This window comes from Protopterus annectens, chromosome 10.part0 (assembly GCF_019279795.1).
Source record: "Protopterus annectens isolate FY-2018-M chromosome 10.part0, PAN1.0, whole genome shotgun sequence".
NCBI classification, from domain to species: Eukaryota; Metazoa; Chordata; order Ceratodontiformes; family Protopteridae; genus Protopterus; species Protopterus annectens.
The window spans coordinates 109,836,415-109,848,623 of record NC_056744.1 but is presented as its reverse complement, the minus strand read 5'-3'; the positions used below and the strand labels follow the sequence as shown (position 1 = coordinate 109,848,623).

Genomic DNA, 12,209 nt, shown 5'->3' with positions numbered 1-12,209 from the left:
ATACTAATTAGATTGTTCTATGCTGCAGCTATGTCACCAGACGTTTGTGCAATCAGTGAATGTACATTATAGAATACAAATCAGACTGTTCTTTGCTGTAGCTATGCTACCAGATGTTTAAGGAATCAGAGTGTACTCTATAGAATACTAATTAGATTGTTCTGTGTTGTAGCTATGTTACCAGACTTTGTGCAATCAGCATGTACATTTTAGAATACTAATTAGATTGTTCTGTGTTGTAGCTTTGTTACCAGACATTTGCGCAATCAGTGTATGCATATTATAGAATACTAATTGGATTTTTCTGTATTGCAGTTATGTTACCAGATGTTTGTGCAATCAGTGTGTGCATTACATAATACTAATAAGATTGTTCTTTGCTGGAGCTATGTTACCAGACTTTTGTGCAATCAGTGTGTGTACATTATAGAATAATAATTAAATTGTCCTGTGTTGTAGCTATGTTACGAGGTATTTGTGCAATCAGTGTGTACATTATAGAATACTAATTAGATTGTTCTGTGTTGCAGCTATGTTACCAGACATTTGTGCAATCAGTGTGTGCATATTATAGAATACTAATTGGATTTTTCTGTATTGCAGCTATGTTACCAGATGTTTGTGCAATCATTGTGTACATTATATAATACTAATTAGATAATTCTGTGTTGCAGCTATATTACCAGAGGTTTGTGCAATCAGCATGTATATTATACAATACTAATTAGATTGTTCTGTGTTATAGCTCTGTTACCAGATGTTTGAGCAATAAGGATGTACATCATAGAATATTAATTAGATTGTTCTGTGCTGTAAATATGTTATCAGACATTTGTGCAATCAGTGTGTGTACATTATAGAATGCTAATTAGATTGTTCTGTGTTGTAGCTATGTTACCAGACGTTGGTGCAATCAGTGAGTGTATATTACAGAATACTAATTTGATTGCACAAATGCCTGGTAACATAGCTACAACACAAAACAATCAGTCTGTGTACATTACAGAATACTAACTAGATTGTTCTGTGCTGGAGCTATGTTATCAGATATTTGTGCAATCAGTGTGTATGTTATAGAACACTACTTAGATTGTTCTGTGCTACAGCTATGTTACTAGACGTTTCTACAATCAGTGTATGCACGTTATAGAATACTAATTAGATTGTTTTGTGTTGTAGCTATGTTACCAGACATTTGTGAAATCAGTGTGTGTATATTATAGACTACTAGTTAGATTGTTCTGTGTTGCAGCTATTTTAACAGGTGTTTGTGCAATCGGTGTGTACATTATAGAACACTAATTAGATTATTTTGTGTTGTAGCCATGTTACCAGATGTTTTTGCAATCAATGTGTACATTATATAATACTAATTAGATTGTTCGGTTCTGTAGCTATGTTACCAGACATTTGTACAATAAGACTGTATATTATAGAATACTAATTAGATTGTTGTGCACTGTAGCTATTTTACCAGAAGTTTCTGCAATCAGGGTGCACATTGCAGAATACTAATTAGAGTGTTCTGTGCTGTAGCTGTGTTAACAGATGTTTGTGCAATACGCATTTACACCACAGAATACTAATTAGATTGATCTGTGTTGTAGTTATGTTACCAGATGTTTGTGCAAACAGTGTGTGTCTATTACAGAATACTAATTTGATTGCTCTGTGCTGGAGCTATGTTATCAGATGTTTGTGCAATCAGTGTCTATATTACAGAATATTAATTAGATTGTTCTGTGCTGTATCTATGTTACCAGACAGTTGTGCAATCAGTGGGTGTACATTATGGAATACTAATTAGATTGTTCTGTGCTGTAGCTATGTTACCAGACGTTTATGCAATCAGTGTGTGTACATTATAGAATACTAACTAGATTGTTCTGTTTTGTAGCTATGTTACCAGATGTTTGTGCAATCAGTGTGTGCACATTACAGAAGACTAATTAGATTGTTCTGTGCTGTAGCTATGTCACCAGACATTTGTGGAATTAGTGTGTACATTTTAGGATACTAATTAGATTGTTCCGTGCTGTAGCTATGTTACCAGACGTTTGTGCAATCAGTATGTACATTGCAGAATATTAGATTGTTCTTTGCTATAGCTATGTTACCAGATATTTGTGCAATCAGACTGTACATTATAGAATACTAATTAGATTGTTGTGTGCTATAGCTATTTTACCAGACATTTGTGCAATCAGGGTGCACATTGCAGAATACTAATTAAAGTGTTCTGTGCTGTAGCTGTGTTAACAGATGTTTGTGCAATAAGCATTTACACCATAGAATACTAATTAGATTGATCTGTGTTGTAACTATGTTATCAGATGTTTGTGCAATCAGTGTGTACATTACATAATATTAATTAGCTTGTTCTGTGCTGTAGCTATGTTACCAGACAGATGTGCAATCAGTGGGTGTACATTATGGAATACTAATTAGATTATTCTCTGCTGTAGCTATGTTACCAGACGTTTATGCAATCAGTGTGTGTACATTATAGAATACTAATTAGATTGTTCTGTGTTGTAGTTCTGTTACCAGATGTTTGTGCAATCAGTGTGTTTACATTACAGAAGACTAATTAGATTGTTCTGTGCTGTAACTATGTTACCAGACGTTTGTGCAATCAGCGTGTACATTGTAGAATATTAATTAGATTGTTCTTTGCTACAGCTATGTTACCAGACGTTTGTGCAATCAGTGTGTGTACATTATACAATACAAATTACTTTGTTTTGTGTTGTAGCTATGTTACCAGACATTTGTGTAATAAGCATGTACATTATAGAATACTAATTAGATTGTTTTGTGTTGTACCTGTTACAAGATGTTTGTGCAATCAGTGTGTGTACATTACAGACGACTAATTAGATTGTTCTGTGTTGTAGCTATGTTATCACACGTTTGTGCAATCAGCGTGTGTACATTATAAAATTCTAATTAGATTGCTCTGTGTTGTAGCTATGTCACCAGATATTTGTGCAATCAGTGTCAATACATCATAGAATACTAATTGGATTGTTCTGTGATGTATCTATGTTACCAGAAAGTTGTGCAATCAGTGGGTCTACATTACTGAATACTAATTAGATTGTTCTGTGTTGCAGCTATGTTATCAGATGTTTGTGCAATCAGTGTGTACATTATAGAATACTAATTAGATTGTTCTGTGTTGCAGCTATGTTACCAGACATTTGTGCAATCAGTGTGTGTACATTATAGAATACTAATTAGATTGTTCTGTGTTGTAGCTATGTTACCAGATGTTTGTGCAATCAGTGTGTGCACATTACAGAAGACTAATTAGATTGTTCTGTGCTGTAGCTATGTCACCAGACATTTGTGGAATTAGTGTGTACATTTTAGGATACTAATTAGATTGTTCCGTGCTGTAGCTATGTTACCAGACATTTGTGCAATCAGTGTGTACATTATAGAATACTAATTAGATTGTTCTGTGTTGTAGCTATGTTATCAGATGTTTGTGCAATCAGTGTGTACATTATACAATACTAATTAGATTGTTCTGTGTTGTACCTATGTTACCAGGTGTTTGTGCAATCAGTGTGTACATTATAGAATACTAATTAGATTGTTCTTTGCTGTAGCTATGTTACCAGATGTTTATGCAATTAGTGGGTGTACATTATAGAATACTAATTAGATTGTTCTGTGTTGTAGCTATGTTACCAGGTGTTTGTGCAATCAGTGTGTGTACATTATACAATACTAATTACATTGTTTTGTGTTGTAGCTATGTTACCAGACATTTGTGCAATAAGGATGTACATTATAGAATACTAATTAGATTGTCCTTGCTATAGCTATGTTACCAGACATTTGTGCAATCAGACTGCACATTACAGAATACTAATTAGATTGTTCTGTGCTGTAACTATGTTAGGAGACATTTGTGCAATCAGTGTGTGTACATTATTGAATACTAATTAGATTGTTCTGTGTTGTAGCTATGTTACCAGACATTAGTGCAATCAGACTGTACATAATACAATACTACTTACATTGTTTTGTGTTGTAGCTATGTTACGAGACGTTTGTGCAATAAGCATGTACATTACAGAATACTAATTAGATTGTTCTGCGTTGTAGCTGTTATCAGATGTTTGTTAAGTCAGAGTGTACATTATAGAATACTGATTAGATTGTTCTTTGCTGTAGCTATGTCACCAGATGTTTGTGCAATCAGTGGATGCACATTATAGAATACAAATTAGATTGTTCTGTGCTGTAACTATGTTAGCAGACATTTGTACAATCAGTGTGTGTACATTATAGAAGACTAATTAGATTGTTCTGTGTTGCAGCTATGTTACCAGACATTTGTGCACTTTGTGTGTACAATACAGAATACTAATTAGATTGTTCTGTGCTGGAGCTATGTTACCAGACATTTGTGCAATAAGTGGATGTACATTATAGAAAACAAATTAGATTGTTCTTTGCTGTAGCTATGTTATCAGATGTTTGTTCAATCAGAGTGCACATTATAGAATACTAGTTAGATTGTTCTGTGTTGTAGCTATCACCAGATGTTTGTGCAATCAGTGGATGCACATTATAGAATACAAATTAGATTGTTCTGTGCTGAAACTATGTTAGCAGACATTTGTACAATCAGTGTGTGTACATTTTAGAAGACTAATTATATTGTTCTGTGTTGCAGCTATGTTACCAGACATTTGTGCAGTGTGTGTACATTACAGAAGACTAATTAGATTGTTCTGTGTTGAATCTATGTGATCAGATGTTTGTGCAATCAGTGTGTGTACATTATAGAATACAAATTAGATTGTTCTGTGCTGTAACTATGTTAGCAGACATTTGTATAATCAGTGTGTGTACATTACAGAAGACTGATTAGATTGTTCTGTGTTGCTGCTATGTTATCAGATGTTTGTGCAATCAGTGTGTAAATTATAGAATACTAATTAGATTGTTCTGTGCTATAGCTATGTTACCAGACATTTGTGCAATCAGTGTGTACATTATAGAATACTAATTAGATTGTTCTGTGCTATAGCTATGTCACAAGACGTTTGTGCAATCAGTGTGTGTACATTATACAATAGTAATTAGATTGTTCTGTGTTATAGCAATGTTACCAGGTGTTTGTGCAATCAGTGTATACATTACAGAATACTAATTAGATTGTTCTTTGCTGTAGCTATGTTACCAGACGTTTATGCAATCAGTAAGTGTACATTATAGAATACTAATTAGATTGTTCTATGTTGTAGCTATGTTACCAGGTGTTTGTGCAATCAGTGTGGGTACATTATAGAATATTAATTAGATTGTTCTGTGTTGTAGCTGTGTTACCAGACATTTGTGCAATCAGTGGGTGTGTATTATACAATGCTAATTACATTGTTTTGTGTTGTAGCTATGTTACCAAACATTTGTGCGATCAGACTGTACATTATAGAATATTAATTAGATTGTTCTGTGCTTTACTTATGTTAGGAGACATTTGTGCAATCAGTGTGTGTACATTATATAATAGTAATTAGATTGTTCTGTGATGTAGCTATGTTACCAGACATTTGTGCAATCAGAGTGTACATTATACAATACTAATTACATTGTTTTTTGTTGTAGCTATGTTACAAGACATTTGTGCAATAAGCATGTAAAATACAGAATACTAATTAGATTGTTCTGCGTTGTAGCTAAGTTACCAGCCGTTTGTGCAATTAGTGTGTACAATACAGAATACTAATTAGATTGTTCTGTGTTGCAGCTATGTTATCAGATGTTTGTTCAATCAGAGTGTACATTACAGAATAGTAATTAGATTGTTCTGTGCTGTAGCTATGTCACACGTTTGTGCAATCAGCATGTATATTATAGAATACTAATTAGATTGTACTGTGTTGTAGCTATGTTACCAGATATTTGTGCAAGCAGCATGTACATTATAGAATACTAATTAGATTGTTCTGTGTTGTAGGCATGTCACCAGATGTTTCTGCAATCAGTGTGTGTACATTATGGAATACTAATTAGATTGTTCTGTGCTGTATCTATGTTACCAGACATTTTGGAATCAGCGTGTGTACATTATAGAATACTAATTAGATTGTTCTTTGCTGGAGCTATGTTATCAGATGTTTGTTGTTTGTGCAATCAGCGTGTACATTATAGAATACTAATTAGATTGTTCTGTGTTGTAGCTATGTTACCACACATTTGTACAGTAAGTGTGTACATTAGAGAACACTAATTAGATTGTTCTGTGTTTTAGCTGTGTTACCAGATGTTTGTGCAATCAATGTGTGTGCACATTATAGAATATTAATTAGATTGTGCCATGCTGTAGCTATGTTACCAGATGTTTGTACAATCAGTGTGTGTACATTATAGAATACTAATTAAATTGTTTTGTGTTGTAGCTATGTTACTAGACTTTTGCTGAATTGGTACTCCCATCTCAACACGATGGCGTCTCATGCAGCAAAACTGAGCAGAGCTGGTTTTGGCTTGCTTAATTTTCTGCTTTTAGCTGGTTCTGTAGTACATGGTTCACTAACTGAATCACAATCACTGCCATAACAGAACAAAGTTGTTCCATCTTCACCACCAGTTTTGTAATGTTCATATACTTGTCCTGACCTGAATAGTATAACCCACTACGTTACATTAAGAGGTTTCTAACTTTTGACCAAACAAGAGCAATATAGTGCAGCACGTTACTCAACTTCTGCTGATGTGCTGCCATCTACTGGTAGCACATCATATTTCAGCAGGACTTTTCCCCAAAGTTTCAGTGTAAAGTTTATGCAGGATGACTAAATGCCTAGAGTCGACACAAATTCATTGGGGGAGGCCTTAAAGGAAAAACGGAAGGGCTTTGGGACATTTTGACACTCAGAATGTCTGACACTGAAATGTAAGCTGAGGCAGGTGCTGTGTGGGTGAGATACACAGAGAAAGAAAGAAAGGAGATAGACACAAAGCGACAGAGAGTTGGATCCTGTGTCCATCATAGGTCGGTTCCCAGTGCTGCAGCAAATGTTGCATCTCCCCACTTCCTCAGGAAAGAAGGCAGCAATTCAGTGCATGTAGGGTTCCAAAATATGTTCCTAAATTTATTTTATCATCAGCTCACTTAAAATGAAACCACTATGCCAAGGGCAGGAAAGATGTAGGAGATCAAAGAGTTTCACACATTAAAAAATGTTTCATTTTAAAACATGCTGCTATCTTGTCAACAGAAACCTTAGACAGCTTGGAATATTTCTGTTTCCATATTGTCTGGCTACAGACTCATATGTTAATGAATTGTTTTTAGTGGTCCCTGGTTTGATACCCTCACTTCCATTTGCCTGTGTGACTCTGAGCAACTCAGTTAACCAGACAGTGTTCCTAAACTGAGACTGAAAAGGTCTATGGAGATCAGTGCTCTTTACTGGTTAACAAATAAAATAAAACAATTCAAATATCTCTCCTTCACCTGTTCCAGTTAATCTGTGAAACAGAGAGTACCAAGTATCCTGCTGTCCCTAGTATGGCAGTAATGTATCAGTTATAAACAGCGCAGTTTCTTGACAAGAATATTAAGATGATTGTTCTTTTTCATTTTTTTGTTTTATTTATTTGATAATAAGGTAAATCCACTAGAAAAAAAAAGTGCCATCAAGATCAGGAATACAGAATGAAGCTTATCAGCAAATGACAATGTTAATCCTCCGCTCTAAACGGGGTGGAAGAATGAGTGCAGTTTAAGTTGAGGAGTAATTTGTAATGGACAACAGACACACTACAGGGAAAGGAATTCAGGAACCAGAAGACAAGAGCGTGCAAGTTTGCAAATGTTGCAAATGAACCACAATAAACTGAAAAGATATAAACACAAGACTACTGGCATTTTGAAATCAAGGAGTGAAGATGGACTACAAGAAACTTTCATCCAGTAAAGATGCTTGTTCAAACATGATGTTACAGACAGAGTGGCTTAAAGATTTAAATCCACCCCTAATAATAGCAGATTTAACACTAGTGCAACAAAGCATATGAAAGAACACTCTAAGATAACCATATCTGTCCTTCGTTGTCAACATTTTATTACTACTGCAACAAGATTCAATAGTTCACAGATACAAGTAATTATTTATTTTGGCACCACCCTCTCAAGTCATGACACACTTGGTAAGCACCACGCATGCTCACCTGTAGTACAAAGCACTCATATTTATTTACGTAGAGATGGATAAGTCACTCCCCAAGCTTCTAAGAATTTAAACACCTAGAATTAGGGCTAAGAAACCTCAACCACCAGGCCAGATCACTAAATCACCACCAGTTTATGACTTCAGTGGACACCAAACATGCTTCTATGAGTCATAAGGGAGCAGCTCCCAAGTCCCTAATGAGTACTGTGTATGTAACCATGTAAGGTAATGTTTTGGTAACTGGAGACACTGATAAGAACAGGATTAAAGTTAACTGTCTTTCACGGTGCACCAACACCAAGATGTGGGATGCTGCAAGGGTTTTTAAATCCCTACATCCTGATAAATACAACTACAACCTAGTAGTGGCCTTATTCAGTGTGAATATAATGTACTTTTAGGTGGTACATCTAACGGGAGATGTAGAAAGTTACAACTGACTTTGATAAGTATTTGTACGAGGCAGAAAAGAAGGCTAGTGGCATTTTGCAATCACCTAGAATGATGCCTGAATTAAAAAAAAAAATGGCCTTAATAATTGGTTTTGCAGCTGGTGTCATTCCAATAGGCTTCTTGCTTTGCCAAAGATGATATGCACCCCCTCTTACTAAGGCTTTTGCATTCTGGTTAAAACATTTGCTGTTGACAAAGGGCCTTGTTTCACAGTCAATCTCTTAGACATTCCAAACTAATCCTAATTCAAAACATATCAGGTTGGCTATGCAGTGTCAGAAGTTATAGTAAAAAGATACCCAAACTCAAGGCCTTTCCTCAACTCAAGCACATGTATACATATGTGCAATTATGAAAACATGGTTTATTTTGAATGACAGTACTCTCTCAATTCCTGGGTACAGCACCTATCATAATTTTAGACCCACAGGCAACTGTGAGGAGCAGAGTCATTGCTGCCTCATCTACTGCCCAGTGCCCCACTCCTCAGCTCTTCAAGAGAACAGCAAAGTAAAACAAATGGACTTCAGCTTAAACTGTAGCAAGCTGATTGGTACATTTGGACCAATCTGGTCCTACAGTCGATCCATGCTCCTCCCTCCTTCAGTTACCAAAGAGCAAATAAATAAAAATAAAAAATTAAAGGCACTTCAGTTTACTCTGCAGTAAGCTGATTGGTGCATTTCTTTCATATGGCTTACTACTTCCTTCAGCCGATACACAACCCCCTCAGCTATTCCAGTGAAAAAAAAAGGGCCTTTGGCTTATACTGTGACAAGCTGATTTGTCCATGCCCCCTCAGCTCTTCTAGCAAAAAGCTAAACTAAATAAAAAACACAGTAAAAAGTAATGAAGGAATTGCACTTCTTGACCACGCCCCATAACACTTTGTACTTGGGGCAAATGCGACCTTCATCCCACCCTTGCTATGCTACTGAGTGGGTGAGTATCAATCTTTGGCAAAACCTTTTATTTCACAGCTAATTTCTCAGATGCAAAATTTGATCTTCTGTAAATCCAAGTCACCACAAATAAGGTTAACTACCACTTAATTGACAGGCATAGATCTCCACCCAACACTTATGCTGACCATGGTAGATATCTCAATATCGTAAATGACATTTATCCTAGGTAAAAAGCCCCTAAGCTCTTGGAAAACATGCTTAGAGGCTTTTGAACATTTTTGTGGTTATAAAAGCACTGTAGCCCAGTTTTGCTTACTGATTTATCCTGGGTAATTTAATTTGTGTAGCAAAAAAATGTCTCACCTGTAGTACAAAATGAAAACATGTCCAGTACTTCCTCAGCCGTATGAATACCGATTATTTAATAAAAATTAAGACCGCTCCAACCAGATAACAAAATATCCTGGATATTATCCTTACTACTGTTGCCTCAGCACATACAACTCCATGGGTATCATCTTCCTTTATAAAATCTGATCACAAACTGGGAATTTTTTCATATAAAGCTGGCAGTAATCTCAGAACTAATACTTCTGCGTTCAGGGATTTCTCAAAAGCTGATCTGCAACTTCTTAAAGCTGATTTATAACTTCATACTGACTTAAGTAAATTCTGTTGCACTCCTCACCAGACTGGGTCCATATCTGAAGCTACAACCTTTATCTCTGAGATCTAGACCAGTCTCAGACCAGACTGGGTCCATATCTGAAGCTACAACCTTTATCTCTGAGATCTAGACCAGTCTCAGACCAGACTGGGTCCATATCTGAAGCTACAACCTTTATCTCTGAGATCTAGACCAGTCTCAGACCAGACTGGGTCCGTATCTGAAGCTACAACCTTTATCTCTGAGATCTAGACCAGTCTCAGACCAGACTGGGTCCATATCTGAAGCTACAACCTTTATCTCTGAGATCTAGACCAGTCTCAGACCAGACTGGGTCCGTATCTGAAGCTACAACCTTTATCTCTGAGATCTAGACCAGTCTCAGACCAGACTGGGTCCATATCTGAAGCTACAACCTTTATCTCTGAGATCTAGACCAGTCTCAGACCAGACTGGGTCCATATCTGAAGCTACAACCTTTATCTCTGAGATCTAGACCAGTCTCAGACCAGACTGGGTCCATATCTGAAGCTACAACCTTTATCTCTGAGATCTAGACCAGTCTCAGACCAGACTGGGTCCATATCTGAAGCTACAACCTTTATCTCTGAGATCTAGACCAGTCTCAGACCAGACTGGGTCCGTATCTGAAGCTACAACCTTTATCTCTGAGATCTAGACCAGTCTCAGACCAGACTGGGTCCATATCTGAAGCTACAACCTTTATCTCTGAGATCTAGACCAGTCTCAGACCAGACTGGGTCCATATCTGAAGCTACAACCTTTATCTCTGAGATCTAGACCAGTCTCGGCTCCATAGCCATATCGATAAAATCTCTCTCTCTACATGTATTAAATAGTCTGGGATATTTAAAATAAACCTTTATAGTAGAACACCTGCATGAAAAGCTTTACAAGAAAAGAACAAAAGCACTAAGTACTTACACAGGTCTCATACTTCTTCCAGAATATGATGTTTAAACATGCTAATAAAAAAAACTCAAAGTCGCAGTTAGAAAATTTAAAGCTGAATATCATCTCAAAATGGCATAGACACCAAAACTAACTGCAAATTCTTATTTAACTATGTCAGAAGTTAAAAAACAATATCCAACAAATTTATGAGTTAATCCAAAATTAGATCACACATTCTGGACCCATGGAAACTGCTAATATCCCAGATGAAAAATTTAATACCAACTTTTTCCCCACAGTCTATCATCATGGTCCCCACTCCTCCAGCCTATCTCGCCAAGAAGTATTTCTATGGAACAAGTTCTCTCAGTTCTGTCAAAAATAAGAAGTCTACATCTATGGGCCCTGATCCTATATCAGGTAGATTGATTATTAATGTTAAATATGGACTTTCAGGTCCTCTTTTAAATCTACTAAATGTGACTCTCAGTACTGGTAAAATCCCTCATCAGTCTAAGCCACAACATAACTCAGAGCTTATTAATATGGGTATTGGTAACCTCAAACTGATCCATATTATTTAGGTTTTGTAAGAAACTTTGTATACTTCTTCAAAAAAGTAAGTGAAGTGCCACATAGTCTTATGCAGACCACACTACATATCTGGACCTGGCTGAGGCATTTGGTACAATTCCCTATGCAAGTATCATCAACAAACTTGCTGTGTATATATGTGTGTGTGTGGGTGGGGGGGGGGGGACTAGGGGATATATGGTGTATGTGAGAAACACTGTGATCTCATACTGTTTGCAATGATTAGAAATGAAACAAACACTAGTTCAAAACCAGAAAGCAACAAGAATTATGGACTGGAGTGATCACTGCAATCATAACCCAAGTCAGACAAGGCAGCAGAACAAATGAGCCAGTGATGACCGCATCAGTTTCAGTGGATGTAACATGCCGGGTCAGGCATGTCCTGGTCCTTCCAGTGGCTCCCTACTGAAATGTTTGCACTTGAAATGCTGACTGCCAACAAGCAAAAAAAGGCCAAAATGACAGCAAAAT

General features: G+C 36.4%; 1 protein-coding gene across 2 annotated transcripts in view; it reads right to left on the bottom strand.

Moving 5' to 3' along the window:
• The window catches only part of AATK (apoptosis associated tyrosine kinase), a 2,480,061-nt gene that overhangs the window by 52,721 nt on the left and 2,415,131 nt on the right, over positions 1-12,209 (bottom strand). The window lies entirely within an intron of this gene.